Source organism: Triticum aestivum, chromosome 7A (genome assembly GCF_018294505.1).
Source record: "Triticum aestivum cultivar Chinese Spring chromosome 7A, IWGSC CS RefSeq v2.1, whole genome shotgun sequence".
In the NCBI taxonomy this organism is placed as follows: Eukaryota; Viridiplantae; Streptophyta; class Magnoliopsida; order Poales; family Poaceae; genus Triticum; species Triticum aestivum.
Genome location: NC_057812.1, coordinates 535,095,047 through 535,100,688, shown reverse-complemented (window position 1 = coordinate 535,100,688; position 5,642 = coordinate 535,095,047).

Genomic DNA, 5,642 nt, shown 5'->3' with positions numbered 1-5,642 from the left:
CTTCAACAAGGTAGTCCACATCATCCATTCTAGCCCGAGCATGTCGTTCTTCCATACTCCGTCAAACGATCGTTCGTAAATTGCCTTAGGCTGGTATAAAGAGTTTCAATGATCCTTGTATCAAAAGTAATTCTTTTTGCCACTTAAGGGGATAATTCTACGAGTCACCTTCTTAAGGTATCATGTTGCAAAATCATGGCAAATATCTCCTTGCTACTTTGAAATTCATGGTCCATCTTATTCGAGTGGGGAATTGTAGCCTGCCAAATCGAAACCTCGTCATTTGTTTCTTTCCTCTCCTCTCGATATGTGTTTTGTGTCTCAGCTCGAGAGATGTTCCCACATCTCACCCCATAAGTTGATCGTGAGTTGTTTGATCTTCGAGAAGATCGATTCCTATAGAGTTTCTTCTGTCGTCATCGTGTTGGATGAAGATCCAGAAGGCAGACAAGATCAATTTGAAGCAATGAATCAACATCTTCGATGAGGGCAATCGGATCATGAAGATCGTGTTAGCCTTATGACCCCTCTGTCTTCTTACCTCACGTCTTGAATCTCGAGACAAGATTCTTGTTTAGTGGGGGTGAGTTGTCACAGCCCTAGCTCAGCCCCTGTTTTCCTTGCTTGATCTTGTTGCATCATGTTTAAATTTTATTGAAAGTTGAATTGGGGAAAGTGGAAAGCCTCAGAAGTCTTTTACAAAAATGATCAACATTAAAAATTGTTTCAAATGAGCCCAACAAAATGTTCCTGCTAACCTCTAAAAATATTGGCAAGAGCTATAACTCAAACCAATATTTTTGGAATCACAGAAATAATTATTCTTGGGCATTTGAATTAAATCACTAGCTATTTGATTTGGGTTTATATTTACTATAAAATAGATATAAGCCCAATAATTTTGAAAATTTGCATGTGGCTCTGAATTAGTTTCCTAAGTGCACATAATAATTTTTAGAAGCATAAAAATTGGTTTGTTTGAAAACCAAACTCAAAACAAACTTCAAAAAAATAGAAAACAGAACAAACAGAAAATAGAAAGGCAGAGCACTTACCTGGCCTTACCTGCGGCCCAGCAAGCCGGCCCAGCCCAGCTGGCCCCTGCAAGTCATCCCTAACCTCTGCCAGTAGGCAGAGGCGGGACATCGCACGCGCGCGCGAGGCGCCACGCCTCCTCCTGCTTACCGCCGAGCCCCTGGACGCGTGGGTGAATGCTCCGGCGTCATCCCGAACCGCTCGACCCCTCTCACTCTCCCTCGAGCTCTCTCCTCTCCCCTGGTGCTCCCTCCCTCGTTTGCCCGAGCGCGCCCGCTGCCGCCGCTTGCTGCCACCGCCCTCTTCAGCCACCCCTAGCTCCACCGCCACGTCCAGCAGCACCGCCCTGGACCAGAGCTTCTCCAAGTCGAAGACCCCGAGCGCGGGAGCAGCCCATCGTCGCCATCGAGCTCATCTTCATCCTCTACACCGGCAGTCGTCGTCTTTGATTCGCAGCAACCCGACCGCGCCCGACCTCGCCGACGACGCCATCGGACGCGCTGTGAGCACCCGCGTCGTCTCCCCCTTCTCCCCTGGTCGCGCTCACCCTCTAGGCCGTAGCCCCGCTATGACCGAAAGCTTGCTCACTGCCATCCCTATCGCTGTCGTGGCGAGAGCCCACGCATGTCGCATCCGAGGATGCTATCGTCCTCAGCACACTCCCAGGAGCCCGGAACTACCGTCCATTCGACCTCGCATGCACCGTAGTGTCTTAGACGTTGAGCCCGTACTCCGGCCGCTGCCGCGGGCTCGTCTCCGGCGAGTATAGGCCACCCCAGCCACTGTCGCTCGCCCAGTTGGATGCGGCGCACCTTCAGCTATCCGTAGACGCAAACCACGCGCAAAACCGAGCCCTGTAGCTGTTTTTCCGGCGAGTTTCCGCCGCAGTTGAGGTCGCTGCCGGCCGAACTCCGGCAGGCAAACGTGGTCGCTTAGTTAGGCGCTAATCACCACTAATCCCTCTCTAACAGACACTGACAGGCGGCCCCGCAGCGGGTCAAATCCCAGTCAACACGGGATTAACTCCCAGTTAACAGTGAGCCAATGACATGTGGGACCCGGTCATCAGGTTTGACCTGGTCAGCGTCAGTTGACTCGCTGACGTCATGCTTGCACAATGCTGACGCTATAAATCATTTTCTGGATTTAAGTTTATTCAGGAAATTCCAGAAAATGCCCAAAACTTCTAAAAACCATAGAAATTATCTATAACTCCAAATGAAAGATTTATATATGAAAAATTATCAGAAAAATTCAAGGAATCCATCTGTACCATTTTCATGCATGTTTGAACAATGTTTGTCCTCTGTTTTGGACAAAACAAATAAAGGGCATTTAAATAATCATATATGGAGTTGGAATTTGAATCATGTATTCAAACCAACTTCATTTAAATCATAGCTAGATGCATTAGCTCAAATCACATCATATTGCCATGTCATGATCATGCATCATATTGTGCATTGCATTGATTATATTCTTTCTGTGTTTGCCGGTGATTGTTCCCCCCGATAGACGTGCTTCCGACGATGAGTTCGATGACACCGATCAAGAGCTATAATATCTTCAGAAGTGCCAGGCAAGCAAACCCCCTTGTTCATTCCGATACAATCCCACTCTCTCGCTCCTGCTCTCCTTTACTTCATTAGGACAACAACATTTCAACTGTTGCATGCTGCGGTAGTTGAACCCCTTTCCTCTGCATGACCTGTCATTGCCACAGTAAATAGATGAAACCCACTAGCATGAGTAGGAGTTGTTTGAGCCCTGATGTGCCTACTCATTCTTGCTTGTTGTCATGCCTCCTACTGCTTAGAGTTGAGTCAGGTCTGATTCATCGGGGATCAATTGGAATGGTGATGAACATGTCCTACTGTGTGTGAGCTAAGTGTGTGAACACGATTTGGTAAAGGTAGCGGTGAGAGGCCATGTAGGAGTACATGGTGGGTTGTCTCATTGCAGCCATCCTCAGGAACTGAGTTCTGTGTTTGTGATCCATGAACAGTTACTACCACACATTGGGTTCCGGTAACTTGGCCCCTCTCGGCTTATTAATCAACTCGATCTCTGTCCAGGAGTTGCAACTAGTTTCTGGTGCTTGTAGGTAGTGTTAGTAGTCTACCAAGTGGCACCCGGTACAGGTGGGATTGGGACAGACTAGGCACAGTGGCACGGTGTACCAAGTGGCACCCGGATGGTGGGCTTGGGAACCCTGCACACATCGTTTGTGGCCGTGAGCGACACCCCAGCCGGATCTCCTTGCGGATGGGACCCGAATAGGCGATAAACCTCGACCAGAGACTTGTTGGTTAGTCAGGTCGTGGCCGACTCCCTCGCCCGGCTTCCGCTTGAAGGTTGCCAAGGTACATGACGTGTACAGGCCGATAAGTGGCGAGAGCGTGTGTGAAGAAGTACACCCCTGCAGAGTTATCATTATCTATTCGAATAATCGGATTCCTCGGATATGGAAACTTGGACCCCTTGCATAGTTCATAGACAAGTGAAAGTGGATACTCTAAAACTCGCAAGATAAGCGTGAGTGCTATGGATGGCGTTCTCGCAGGGAGACGGGAGCGGATCCATAGTGGTGTATTGGTATGGTGAATTTGTGGACTCGTGTGCGCCACCTCAAAAGAGTTACTTGCAGTCGTAGTTCAGGTTAGCCACTGAGTCAAAGCTGGCTTGCTGCAGTTAAACTCCACCACCCCCTTTGTTGATATCGATGCATGTGTAGTTAGTTCTGATGTAAGTCTTGCTGGGTACATTTGTACTCACGTTTGCTTAATTTATGTTTTGCGGAGAGACTTCAGTCTCGCTAGTAGTTCCACGTGGACTTCGACGTTTAGCTTGTTACCTCAGCTACGATCTTGTACCTTGGGAGGGTCTTGTAGATAGTCAGGCTTCTGAGCCTTCTTCATTTGTAGTTGTCTGTACTCAGACAAGTTAAGCTTCCGCATGTGCTTGTTGCTTGTATGCTCTGTATGTTGGGTCATGAGACCCATGTTTGTAATATCTCACTCCTCGGAGCCTAATGAATAATACTCTGAGTCGTAGAGTCTTGTTGTGATGCCATGTTGTATTGCACATATTGAGCATATTGTGTGTATGATTGAAATGCTTGGTATGTGTGGGATCTGACAACCTAGTTGTTTATCCTTAGTAGCCTCTCTTATGGGGAAATGTAGTCTTGTGCTTCCATGAGCCATAGTAGTCTGCTACAGCCCGGTTCACCGGAGTCCTGCTAGCCCAGCACTACTGCTTCGGAGCACTTGACTGGCCGGCGTGTGATTCACTTCGTTCCTGTGTCTGTCCCTTCGGGGAAATGTCACGCGGTGACATCCGGAGTCCTGCCTAGCCTGCTACAGCCCGGGTTCTCGGAGTCCTGTTAGCCCAGTGCTACAGCCCGGATTCACACACTGTTGACCGACATGCTCGATGTTGATTCATGTATGCCTGTCCCCATAAGTTAGTGCCACTTTGGGTTCACGACTAGTCATGTCGGCCCGGGTTCTCTATCATATGGATGCTAGCGACACTATCATATACGTGAGCCAAAAGGAGCAAACGGTCCCGGGCCATGGTAAGGCGACACCCATGGGAATACCGTGCGTGAGGCCGCAAAGTGATATGAGGTGTTACAGGCTAGATCGGTGTGACTTAGAATCAGGGTCCTGACAATAACTCCCTTTGGAGCCTTCTGCTATGTGTCTATGCCTTTCGGGCTCAAGAGTGCCCAGGCGACTTATCGTTGCTGTGTTCAGAATTGTCTTCGTAAACAGATTGGGCGCAATGTCCACGCTTATGTGGATGATATTGTGGTGAAGTCCAGGAAGGAGGAGACATTGATAGATGACTTGAGAGAGACTTCTGACAACCTTCGGGTCTATAAGATGATGCTTAATCCGACCAAATGTGTCTTTAGTGTTCCGGCAGGCAAGCTCTTGGGTTTTCTGGTGTCCAACAGAGGCATTGAGGCTAACCCGGAAAAGATCCCAGCTATCACGTCCCAGGCTAAACCGACATGTATCAATGATGTTCAGCGTTTGGCCGGCCGGATTGCAGCTTTAAGCCGGTTTATCAGCCGGCTTGGGGAGAAGGCTATTCCTTTGTATCAGATGCTAAAGAAAATGGATGGTTTCGTTTGGAGTGACGCGGCTGATAAAGCATTTGAGGATTTGAAGAGACAGTTGGCCGAGCCGCCGGTCCTTGTGGCTCCGGTTGATAAAGAGCACTTATTATTATATGTGGCTGCTAATGCCCGGGCTGTTAGTGTGGCTATTGTGGTGGAGCGCAAGGAGGCCGGAAAGGAGTATCCGGTTCAACGGCCGGTTTATTACATCAGTGAGGTGCTTATTGAATCAAAACAGAGGTATCCGCATTGGCAGAAGCTGGTGTATGGAGTTTTTATGGCAAGTCGGAAGCTCAAGCATTATTTTCAAGGTCATCCTATCAAAGTGGTTAGTTCAGCCCCTTTGGGAGATATCATCCAAAATAGAGAGGCGACTGGCCAGATTGCCAAATGGGCTATTGAGCTTGGACCTCACGGGATAAAATATATGCGTCGCACAACAATCAAATCAGAAGCACCTGTGGATTTCATTAATGAT